Raw genomic sequence first — 13170 nt, 5'->3', positions numbered from 1 at the left:
ACATGTACACACTACTATATATAAAATAGATGGGTATCAAGGACCTACTGTATAGCACAGGGAAATATACTCAATACTGTAATAGCTTATATGGAAAAATAATCTGAAAATAAATAGATATATGTATATGTACAACTGATTTACTTTATTGCACACCTGAAACTAACACAATTTTGTAAGTCAACTATATTCCAAAATTTTATTTTATAAAAAGAGTCAATCAATGTGGCAACCATCATCACTGTCTTATTTTAAGAAATTGGCATCATCTCCCCAACCTTCAGCAGCCACCACCCTGATCAGTCAGCACCATCAACATCAAGGCAAGACCCTCCACAGCACAGAGATTATGTCCCACTAAAAGCTCAGATGAGGATCAGCATTTATTTTTTTAGCAAAAAAGTATTTTTAAATTATGGTATGTACATTGTTTTTTCAGACATTTGCTACTGCACACGTAAGAGACTATAGTGTAGTATAAACATAACTTTTATATGCATTGGGAAATGAAAAACTCATGACTTGCTTTATTGCAGTGCTCTAAGTGAGTCTGCAATATCTCCCAGGTACACCTGTGTACATACATACTACTGCATGGATCTCCCAGGTATGCCTGAGTACATACATACTATTGCATGGATCACTGTTTTGTATGTTCTGTTTCAAACCCATGGCCTATAAAAATTAGGCTGAATTAAATAAGTCTGTTTCAATTGGTTGTGAGGCACCAGTCTCTCTCCTCATTTGACTAAAATATATAAAAAGTAGAGCATGGTATGCTCTACAACTAAATCAGCATAAAGATTTTGGCAATAAAGAGAGAGGAGAAAAACAATGATGCTCAAATAATTTATCCATAAATTACTTTACATTGATCTTTACCCCAAATTCATGCATAATGGGCAGACACATTTTTTTAAAAAGACAAGATAGGGAGTTCCTGTCTTGGCTTAGCAGTAATGAACCCGACAAATATCTATGAGGACTCAGGTTCGATCCCTGGCCCATTCAGTGGGTTAAGGATCCAGTGTTGCTGTGAGCTATAGTGTAGGTCATAGATGCGGCTCAGATCCCACGTTGCTGTGGCTGTGGTGTAGGCCAGCAGCTACAGCTCTGATTTGACCCCTAGCCTGGGAACTTCCATAAGCCACAGGTGCAGTGCTTAAAAAAAAAATAAAAAAAGACAAGATAGGACATTTCCTGCTCCCATACTTTACTTCCTTATCTCTAGGGTCCTAGGCCCTTAATAACGAGCCCTTCTCTGATGTCCCACTACATAGCAGTAACCACTACCTACCATCTGCCTTGTTTTCTGGCATTGTGGCTTACCTGGCCTGCTAGAGATTTTCTCTTTTAATCAGTTTATGTTTTTTTCTTCCATCACTAAAATACAAGTTTCATAAGAACTGATGTTTTTCTTAATTTCTCATTGCCAGCAAATAGAAAAGGATTTCACAGCATTGGTACTACTGACATTTGGGGCTAGGTAATTCCTTGGGGCGGGATGTGGTCTTTTGCTTTGTAGAATGTCAGTAGCATCCCTCACCTCTACCTACTCAATGCCAGTAGCACCCTCAGCCCCCTTTGGTGCAGCCATAAGTGACTCCAGACATTGTCAAATGTCCCAGGTGGGTTGGGGGAAGAAGCAAAATTTGGGGTTAGAAGCCACTGGTCTCGAATAATGCACTCAATAAATATTTGTGGAATGAATGAACAAATGGATAAAAATCAGTATTTCTCATCCAAACAAAATTTTGCCTTCTCCACAATAGAACAAATACAGCAGAAAAATAAAATGCAGAGAGGGCTTTCCCAAGTAAAGTTCTGTTTCTATCCAGGACTTAAAGTTTGTCCTCTTTTACTCATCTTATCCTGCTCAAGCCTTAAATAAAGATAATTCCAGAAAGTACCCATTTATATCTCTTCTAATTATTTTGGCTGCCCTATGCTGATCACCATAGGAAACTATAAATTCAAACCCATGCCGCTTAAGCATTTTTCAAGCCAGGTAAGCTTTGTTGAATTCCCTTTTGAAACCCACTTCTCTACTTTCTGCAGCAATTAGCAGTCAGAGGAAATAAATCACACACCCTTCGGATGAAGATAAAATATTTCCCTGCCCCCGTGTTTGAGCTTTCAGATTCAGAGCAGTGGAGGGTCTGCTCCTCCATATTTTCACTTAATACTTCACTGGCTCCTCTCCAAAACCTGTCTGACATGCAATTATTTTCCAACCTATTTCACAGAAGGCCTGTTCCATTCATCTTTCTAGGGGTCGGATTTCCACTGAAATTGATAAAAGATTTCATTGTGTGAAACTCAAGTCTGTAGGGCTCAGTGCAATGCAAAGCCAAGGGTTTTGAGGTTTATGGGGGCAGGTATGACATGTTGCCTGGATGGGGACAAAAGAACATGTATAATCATATTGAGGGTGTGGTTATGAGCTACTCGAAATAAAACCATAGGTAGAATTATGGGTGGCTGTTGGCACTATATGGGCAGAAAAAGGACTGGAGAAGTGGGAATGATGGTCAGAAGACCTGAACTCAATTTCTGACCTTACCATTTAAGGTAAAAGACTTATCTTCTCCAGAAATTAGCTTCCTTTTCTGTATAATAAGATAGATCTGGGTGGACTTTATCACCTTATCTCCCCTGCCTGTTTTCTAAAATTTTTAAAAATTTTGTATTTATTAATTACGCAGTGATTTTTTACTACATTTATAGTGGTACCATGATCATCACAACCTGATTTTATGGCATTTCCATCCCAAAGCCTCAGCCCATCCCCTACGCCTCAACCTGTCTCATTGGAAACAGTTAAGTTTTTCAAACTCTGTGAGTCAGTATCTGCTCTGCAAAAAAGTTCATTGTGCCCATTTTTTATTTTTTATTTTTTTTTTGTCTTTTGTCCTTTTAGGGCCGCACCTGCGGCACATGGAGGTTCCCAGGCTATGGGTCTAATTGGAGCTACACCTGCTGGCCTATGCCACAGCCACAGCAACGCCAGAGCCAAGCCACATTTGTGACCCACACCACAGCTCACGGCAATGCCGGATTCTCAACCCACTGAGCGAGCCCAGAGATCGAACCCACAACCTCATGGTTCCTAGTCGGATTTGTTTCTGCTGCGCCAGGAGGGGAACTCCATTGTGTCCTTTTTTAAGATTTTACATGTAACTGATAGCATTTGATGTTGGTGTCTCCTGTCTGACTTCAGTTGGCATGGTAACTTCTAGGTTCATCCATGTTGCTGCAAATGCTGTCATTTCTTTACTTTTATTGGCTGAGTAATATTCCATTGTGTATATGTACAACATCTTCTTTATCCACTCCTCTGTCGATGGACATTTAGGTTGTTTCCCTGTCTTGGCTATTGTATATAGTGCTGCCATGAACACTGGAGTGCATGTGTCTTTTCAAGTCATAGTTTTCTCTGGATAGATGCCCAGGAGTGGGATCGCCGAATCAAATGGTAATTCTTTTTTTTTTTTTTTTTTTTTTTTTGTCGTTTTAGGGCTGCACCCACAGCCTATGGAGGTTCCCAGGCTAGGGGTCAAATCGGAGATGTAGCTGCTGGCCTACACCACAACCACAGCAGTGCAGGATCCGAGTTGCGTCTGCGACCTACACCACAGCTCATGGCAATGCTGGATTCTTAACCCACTCAGGGAGGCCAGGGATCAAATCTGCGTCCTCATGGATGCTAATCGGATGCATTAACCACTAAGGCATGAGGGCAACTCCCAAATGGTCATTCTATTTTCAGTTTTCTGAGGAATCTCCATACTATTTTCCACAGTGGTTGCACTAATGTACATTCCCACCAATAGTGTGATAGGATTCCTCTTTCTCCACACCCTCTCCAGCACTTACTGTTTGTAGACTTTGATGATGGCCATTCTGGTCAGTGGAAGGTGGTACCTCATAGTAGGTTTTGATATGCATTTCTCTAATAATTAGTAATGTTGAACAACTTTTCATGTGCTTTTTGGCCATCTGTATGTCTTTTTGGAGAACTGTCTGTTTAGATTGTCTGCCTATTTTTTGATAGGGTTGTTTGTTTTTTTAGTATCCCCTACCTGTTATTTCCTCACTGTTCCCTAATTTTTTTAAATGGCTCCACCCTCCCATTAACAGTCAGAAATCCTGGAGTCAACCTTGATTGCTCTTCTCCTTTACCCTATACCAATGGCTCACCAGTTTATGCTAATTTCATCTCCTAAATTTCTCTTGATTTATTCAGTTCTTCTCCAACCTCTTGGCAACCAGACTAAGCTTAAACTCCCGCCACCTCCCCTCTAGCAACCAGACCACCCAGGTCCACAGCCACATCACGGTCTGCTGGCCTTCAGCCTTGCTCTCCACCCTCTTCACCAATATCTAGTTCTACTGAGGCCAACGTGATCTTGTGAAGAGGATCTGATCTTGCTGCTCACATATTTAAAAATTCTTCCTTTTCTCCCCCTTATTCTTAAAAATTCTAGACTTCTTAGTGGGGCCTTCAAGATCTGCCTCCTGATAATTTCTCTAGACTCATCTCCTTACCACATTCTTTAAAATTTGAACTTTCATCACAGTAAGCTTTTTTCAAATCATTCTTTCTACCACCAAGCTTTTGGACATGCTGCTCCCTCTGCTTATGACACCTGCCCTTCTCTCTAATCATGCTACTCTTTCTGATTTCACTTGTGTGTGTATCTTCTCCAGGAGGCCTGACCACCAGGCTATATTCTGCTTAGCTTGAGTCACAAATTACTGTAATTATATATATATGCCAGTTTTTAAATATTGACTGATACTTTTGAAATTGCAAGGGATTTGTTTGCAGGACCTTTCTAAATAATTTTCTCCTCTTTTATGGTTGTCTCATTCAATTCCTAATAGAGCAGCAATATTTTGGCAACTTACTTTATCAAATCATTTCAAAGCATTAAAGCAGTTTTCATGGAAACACATTCTCATAGGCCATCAGTTGTAAGTTTAAATTAAATTAATGTAATTACAGTAAGAAGTACAACTGATAGTATCAGGCTTGCTGTTGAACACAACTAATTCTTGGAAAAGAGACAATTTGATCATTAAGTGGATAAGTGCACAGGCATCAGCTGATATGTCTTAGGAAGGAATGGAAAGTATTTATCTTGCAACTTTAGTAACCTATCTTTTTCTCTGGATAATACATTTCTTCAGAGAAAGGACTGTTTTAGTCACTATTATATACCATATAGTATTAGCTCAAACCCAACAAATAATTTAAGAAAATTGTTATTAAATTAGATATAAGATTTCTTTCAAAACTATGGAATTCAGTAAATTGATCATTTATTTTCAAATTTTGATAGTTTTTGATTCTCAATTATGAACATATGCATGGTTGTGGTGAAATTATGAATTAGTTCAGGGTCAGGGTCTTACATTATCATTGTATTCTCTACAGTCAAAGGGCTCTGCAAGTTCCTTAATAAATAAGTGTTGAATGATGTAGGTGTGCTTGCTTGGTCTGGTTTTAGGGGTGTGAGGAGGTGCTGTAAGGGCAAGTATTGGTAAGCAAGGCATTAAACAAAACCTTAAGCTTGGTATATGAAAATATTAGCTCTTACTCTCTTTATTAAAAGATAAGTGAGGGAGTTCCTATTGTGGCTCAGTGGTAACAACCCGACTAGTATCCATGAGGACACAGGTTTGTTCCCTGGCCTCGCTCAGTTGGTTAAGGATCCAGCACAGCCGGGAGGTTGCAGATGTGGCTCAAATCTGGCATTGCTGTGGCTGTGGTATAGGCCAGAAGCTACAACTCTGATTTGACTCATGGCCTGGAAACCCCCATATGCTGCAGGTGTGGCCCTAAAAATAAAAAAGAGAGAGAGAGAGAGAAGTGAGATTTCAACATCATAATGGAAATCAAAACCCATGATTATTTACTGACAATCATTGATAAATAATATTGGCTAGGGACCTTAATCCAAAATAAATAAGGTCCTGTGTATGTTAGGAGATATATTTTATTTCAGTCATCTTGCTTTTTCAACTTTCTTGAGAAGCACAACATTTTTGGTGAGCTTCTCAGAAACTTATTGGCACTGGCTTAGCTTCAAGGTAAATGAGACAGAATCAGATTTTTTAAATTCAGGGATTTATATTATGCCAAACACATACAAGAACTGTATGCCCACCACATTTGAATTTAGCCTAAATAAGAAGAGTGCATATTAGGCTTGGTATGTAACTGTCTTTGTAGAAGTCCTTGCTGTTTTGGGCTTTCTTTTCTAGAGCAGGTCCAGAGCCAAGAAGGTTAATTTCCTGATGGAGGCTCAATCTCCCCTCCCACCCTGGGAACATTTCCAAGGGGCAGGGGTGGGAGGAGGAGGAAAAGCAGGTGCAGCCATTCAGAACCAGATATAGAAACATGGCAAGTAAATCATTGTCATAAAAATAATGACTGACATTTCATGAGAGGTATCTTTGTGTCAGACATTGAGTTAACCAATTTGCCTGCTTTATCTCGAGTCTCACAACCTCCTAGCAGTGAGTAATGTTTAAAATACAGACACTGGCTCAGTTTCTTGTTTGAATCCACTTACGGTGGTGTGATGTTGGGCCTTAACCTCTGTGTGTTTCACTTCTTCACATGGAACTAAAAGGAAGGGAATTAAAAAAAATCTACCATGTACTGTTTTTGTGAGGATTGAAAAGCTAGTGCAAGACAGGCTCAGTATGTGGTACAAAGTGAGAACATTTGTCCCTCAGTATCTGCTGGGAATTGTTTCCAGGACCCACGTAGATACTGAACTCCATGGATGCTCAAGTCCCTTATGTAAAATGGCATAGTTGTTTACACATCCTCCTGTATACTTTAAATCATCCCTAGATTATTTAAAACAACTAATATGATGCAAATCCCATGTAAATAGTTGCTGGGCATGCAGCAAGTTCAAGTTTTGTTCTTTGAAACTTTCTGGAATTTAAAAAAAAAAAAAATTTGGAGTTCCTGGCGTGGCTCAGTAGTTAATGAATTGACTAGGAACCATGAGGCTGTGGGTTCGATCCCTGGCCTTGCTCAGTGGGTTAAGAATCTGGTGTTGCCATGAGCTGTGGTATAGGTCGCAGAAGAGGCTGGGATCCCACGTTGCTGTAGCTCAGGCGTAGGCCTGTGGCTATAGCTCCGATTCAACCCTTAGCCTGGGAACCTCCGTATGCCACAGGAGTGGCCCTAGAAAAGGCGAAAAGACAAAACAAAAACAAAAACAAACCAAAAAAATTCAATCCTAGGCTTGTTGAATCCATGGGTGCAGAAACCACAGCTTCAGAGAGCTGACTGTACTCAGAAATGTTAGGTTTTACTATCACTACTATCACAATTGTGCTTATTCTACAGATGAAGCACGATTGTGCCTTCTACAGATGAGGCAAATTAGTGAGTCCAAATAGCTTGGCCAAGGTCACAAAGCTAGTAGGTGGCAGCATCAGAAGGGAAGTGTATGTCTGCCTGTCCAGTACAATTCCACTACACCCAACACAGGGTGCCCTGATCATAAGCAGACAGGTTGGGGAGGAAGGAGAGCCCAGGCTTCAGAGCTCAGCACCACTAGTTTGAATCCCATCACTTGTGCAAACTCTGTGAGCCACTGGAGCTTTTACTCACATTCACTGTGTTCAATTTCCTCATCTATGAAATTACTGTGATATCCCATTTTTAGTGTTGTGAGGAAGATTATAGATAATATGTGCTTTTAAATTGATACACAATAAATGCTTGATAATGGTTGCTCTTACAGGCTATCACAATATAACTAGTATAATTGAAGGCATAGTGCATAATGCTTTAATACCAAAATTATTTTTTAAGACTATATACTTCTATAGACTAAAGGTGGTCTATACATACAATGGGGAGTTCCCGTCGTGGCGCAGTTGGAACAAATGCGACTAGGCACCATGAGGTTGCGGGTTCGATCCCTGGCCTTGCTCAGTGGGTTAAGGATCAGGCATTGCCGTGAGCTTGGTGTAGGTTGCAGACACTGCTGGGATCCCGAGCTGCTGTGGCTCTGGTGTAGGCCGGCAGCTGTATCTCTGATTGGACCCCTAGCCTGGAAACCTCCATGTGCCGCGGGTGTGGCCCTACAAAGAAAAAAAAAAACCTACAAACACATACAATGGAACATTATTCAACCTTAAAAAGGAAGGAAATTCTGACATCTACTATAACATGGATGAACTAACTTGAAGACATTAGGCTAAGTGAAATAAACCAATCATAGAAAAACAAAGATTCTGTGATTCCACCTATGTGAGGGACCTAGAGAAGCCAAGTTCATAGACAGAAAAAGTAGAATGGCAGTTGCCAGAGGCTGGGGGAGGAGGAAATGGGGTTACTGTTTAATGGATATAGAGTTTCCTTTTGAGAAATGAGAAAGGTCTGGAGGAGGATGTTGACAATGGTTACGCAACAATCTGAATGTCCTTAATGCTGCTGAACTATACACTTTAAAATAGTTAACATGGTCAATTTTATGCCATATGTATTTACCACAATAAAAAAGTAGAGGGGGAAGTTCTCATTGTGGTGCAGCGGAAATGAATCCAACTAGGAACCATGAGGTTGCAGGTTCGATCCCTGGCCTTGCTCAGTGAGTTAAGGATCTGGAGTTGCTGTGAGCAGACTCGGCTCAGATCAGGTGTTGCTGTGGCTGTGGTGTAGGCCAGCAGCTACAGCTCCAATTGGATCCCTAGCCTGGGAACTTCCACATGCCACCGGTTCAGCCCTAAAAAGACAAAAGACAAAAGACAGAAAAAAAAAAAAAAGACAAAAAAAAAAATAGAGGGGGAAAAAGAACATATCTTTGTATAAGAGGAAAAAAAACATCATTATTAAAACTATTGAAATGAAAATCACAGTCTTAAGATTATCTCCTGCTTCTTCAGTAATATTTTTGATGTTTTATAGTAAGTTCCACCAAGGAGTTACTTTACTCTTTATATTTCATGAGTGAGAAGGTGTGTGTGCATGACTATTTTTATCTACAACATATGTTTCTATTTGAATTGCAGGTGAGTATTAATCAATGTGGATATCATTCTAATGATACTGTCAGAGAAGAAATAATATTGTTGTGATACCAAGAGAACATTTTATTATACACATTACCTTGAAATAACATTTTGGCCATGAAATTTGATGCAGCACACATGTGGGACATGATAGAAAGCAGCCAAGCTAAAATACATGAGTTATGTGGGCTAGACATGATGTATAGCTCAGCTGCCTGCGAGATGCAAGGATATAATTAACCAGGAAGGTCATTCCATCACCAGTATAATATTTGGAACAAAGATGTATTCAGTTATGCTATTTACTCTATACTTCAGCTCCTCATTTTTTTTTTCTTTTTTGGTCTTTTTGTCTTTTTAGGGCCACTCCCACGGCATACGGAGGTTCCCAGGCTAGGGGTCTAACCAGAGCTGTAGCTGCCAGCCTATGCAAGAGCCACAGCAACACGGGATCTGAGCCGTGTCTGCGACCTACACCACAGCTCACGGCAATGCCGGATCCTTAACCCACTGAGCAAGGCCAGGGACCGAACCCACAAACTCATGGATCCTAGTCAGATCCATTAACCACTGCGCCACAACGGGATCTCCAAGCTCCTTATTTTTAGATTTCCTTGCTATGCGATTTTTTTTTTTTTTAACTCCCATAAGGCCTTTTTTTTTCCCAAGAGAAGTTCTGTTTTGTTTAAATTGTTTTGTGCTCCAATCCCAAATCAAAACCATTTTGAAACACGACTTCCTTCTGACGCTGAAACTTTTTTCCCTCTCTTTTAAAATTTATTATAATAAATGTTAAATTTTGAGGAAAAAAAAAGTTAATATACCCAGAAGGTCTTGCGTGTGTCTGTTCAATTTACATCTGTTTCAGTCTCATTACCTTCATGCTTCTTGGCATCGTCTCTTATCTCTTACACTAGTTCTGCCTCAATAAAATCCCAGCTCTACTTGTTCACCTTGGTTTCCCTTCCTTAACTTACACCAGACCCTCTTAGGCAGCAGAAGGAATCTCTGGTCATTGCTCTAAGCTCATCTGAGCCTTTGTTTTTTTCTCTAGGCCCAGTCGTGAATATTAGCCCATCCCTGCTCTCTCCAGAGAGCTCTTGGCCTGAAAGCACTGATGTTTCTAAACTTTCAAGCTGCATCCTGTTGCTTGTTGAATTGTTTTCATTGGGAGTTGGAGAGAGTGAGTCTCTACAAAGAGTCTCTTATGTATTTTGTCTTCTGCTCTACTGAGCTGTTTGAGTTCTATTTTCATTTCACTGGCACTCTTACTAATGTTTTCAGAGAGATGACAAGGGTAGCTATTTTCCAAGTTCTTCTATTCCTTTAAAAATGTTTTTATTTTTTTATTATAGTTGATTTACAATGTTGTGCCAATTTCTGCTGTATAGCAAAGTGACCCAGTCATACATACATATATGTATAAATTCCTTTTCTTATGTTATCTTCCATCATGGTCTATCCCAAGAGAATGGATATAGTTCCCTGTGCTAAATGGTAAGACCTCATTGCTCTGGACAAAACTATAGTTTTGTTCAAAAAGATAGATGCATGCACCCCTATGTTCATAGCAGCACTATTCACAATAGCCAAGACATGGAAATAACCTAAATGTCTATGGATAGATGAATGGATCAAGTTCTCCTATTCTTAACAGTGGTGGTCTTTTAATCTAAATTATAAACAACAAGAGGGCCAAGTTCAAAATCTTTTTCTATCAGAATTCTTTACACATTATTCTAACGTCTTCTAGCATCCAGTGTTGCACGTAAAAAATTTAATTCAAGGCCTAGTCTCACCCAGTTTTTTCCACAGAAAACTTGTAAGAGTTTCTCTTTCTTTGGAATTCAGAAATTTCTCCATAATATTTAGGTGAGCTCCTTTTTATAATATGTAAAATGAAAAAACCCAATATTTCAGAACTAGAAAGACTAGTATATGTTGTCAATTTTAGGGTTATTGGTCTAACAAGTGCTCATTTCTCTCTACCTTCTCAGCTGTCCTTATCCCCGGATTAATATCTCATTGATTTCTCTTTCCTTCTTCACTTCCATCCCATTCCTTTTTGCATTTCATTCTTCCATTTGGGACTGTTGGCCCTCTGAGTAAGGTACATCTTTTAGAATTACTTTCAATGAGGATCTTCTGGTGGTAAATTAAGATGTTCTTTTTCTAATACATGTTTATTTTACCATCATTTTGGAGAAAATTTTGCTAGGCTAGGGTGGCAGTCATCTTCTCTTAGCTGTGTAAAGGTATTATTCTACTACCTTCTGGCTCGTGTCATTGCTGTTGTTAAGGCAGCTATGGGTCTAATTGTTATCCCTTTGTAGATAAAACGTCTTTTCTTACTGCCTGCTCTTGAGATCTTCCTTTTACACTTATTGTTTTAAAGTTTCAAAAGGCTATGGCAAGGTGTGGTTTTCTAATTTTACCTGTATTGTTTGGAATTCATTAAAATTTCTGATTCTGGAGTTCCCGTCGTGGCGCAGTGGTTAACGAATCCAACTAGGAACCATGAGGTTGAGGGTGTGATCCCTGGCCTTGCTCAGTGGGTTAAGGATCCGGCGTTGCCTGTGAGCTGTTGTGTAGGTTGCAGACGTGGCTTGGATCCCGTGTTGCTGTGGCTCTGGCATAGGCCAGTGGCTACAGCTCCGATTCGACCCCTGGCCTGGGAACCTCCAAATGTCATGGGAGTGGCCCTAGAAAAGGCAAAAGACAAAAAATAATAATAATAAAATGAAATAAAATTTCTGATTCTGAGGATCAGTGTCTTTCACAAATTCTCAAGTGTTCATCAATTGATATTTCAAGTATTGCCTGTTCCTTACATTCTCTGTCATGCCCTGTGGGATTCCAGCAAAGCTTCTGTTAGACCTTCTCAACCAGGTCTCATTGTCTCGAATATGTTGCATATTTTACATCTCTTTGCTTCTCTCTGTTGCATTTTGTATGATTTCTTTGGTTTGGTTCCATTAATTCTTTCAGCTTTGAATAATTTGCTATTTTACACTTTCACTGAGTCGTGTATTCCGTTGCGTTTTTAATTATTTTGAGTTTTACCTTCCAAAGTTCAATTTCATTCTTTTAAAAGCTACTTCATCATTTTTATACCCTCTTATTTCTTGCTTATAATTTTAAATGACTATCTCCTTAGACCTACTAAATATACTTTTAAAATATCTTTGTCTAATAATTTCAATGTTTTAAGACTTGGGTAAAATTGTGTCTATTTTTTTTTTTTTCTGTATCTGACCCATGATACCTTGTTTCCATGTATGTTTTAGGAATATTTTTTTGTGATCACATGTTCCTTGCAATACAGTTGTGAGAATTATTTGAAGCCTGAGTTGAAGACCTATTCAATTTCATTAAATTTTTTTTCTTCATTTACTTTTGGTTTATGTATTTTCCCTTTTTTTACTTCTTTAGTTAAATCATTAATTTTCAGGCTTGCTTCTGATTCTGAGGATTACAGTCTTTCATAAATTCTCAAGTCTTCAGCAACTGACACTTCAGGTACATTATAAATATATATTTACATTATATAAATATATAAAATATAAATATATTAAAAATTATATGTAAATTTATAATATTTATATATAAATTTAAAGCTATATATTTTCCCCAAGAAAAGATTCAGCTACATTCCACATGTATTATTTTGATCTTTCAGAAAAAATAACTTTTATTTGCTTTCATGATTTCTTCTATTGCCCATTAGTCACTTATTTTTTTAATTCAAAAACAAATGAGCTTTTAAATTTTATTTTTGTTATTTATTTCTAACTTAATTTCATTGTAATTGTGGTTCTTATGTACTAATTCTTTGAAATTTTATGGCCTAGCATATGGTGTATTTTCATAAAGATTATGGGTGTCCTTAAAAAGAATGTGAAGTCTCTGATTATTGAGCACACATTTTTCCATTCTAACCGGCCTGTTATTAAGTTATATTTATAATACCATTATTATGGATGACTTGTCAAATTTTGCTCACAACTCATATCATATGTTTTGTATATGTTTTAAAACCATGTTATTCAGTACACACAACATTAAAATTCTCTTACATTCCTGATGAACATTTAATCACTATATTGTGCCTTCAAGTTTATT

General features: G+C 38.5%; 1 protein-coding gene across 11 annotated transcripts in view; it reads left to right on the top strand.

Annotated features, from left to right (window-relative positions):
- ARHGEF38 (Rho guanine nucleotide exchange factor 38) overlaps positions 1-13170 on the top strand; it is a 134117-nt gene that overhangs the window by 16290 nt on the left and 104657 nt on the right. The gene's annotated exons all lie outside the window — the stretch shown is intronic.

The sequence above is a fragment of the Sus scrofa genome, chromosome 8, assembly GCF_054392235.1.
Source record: "Sus scrofa isolate SSC_HxYL_T2T_F1_AM1 chromosome 8, Sscrofa_HxYL_maternal_Yorkshire_Landrace_v2.0, whole genome shotgun sequence".
Lineage (NCBI taxonomy): Eukaryota > Metazoa > Chordata > Mammalia > Artiodactyla > Suidae > Sus > Sus scrofa.
This window is presented reverse-complemented; position numbering and strand designations above follow the sequence as displayed.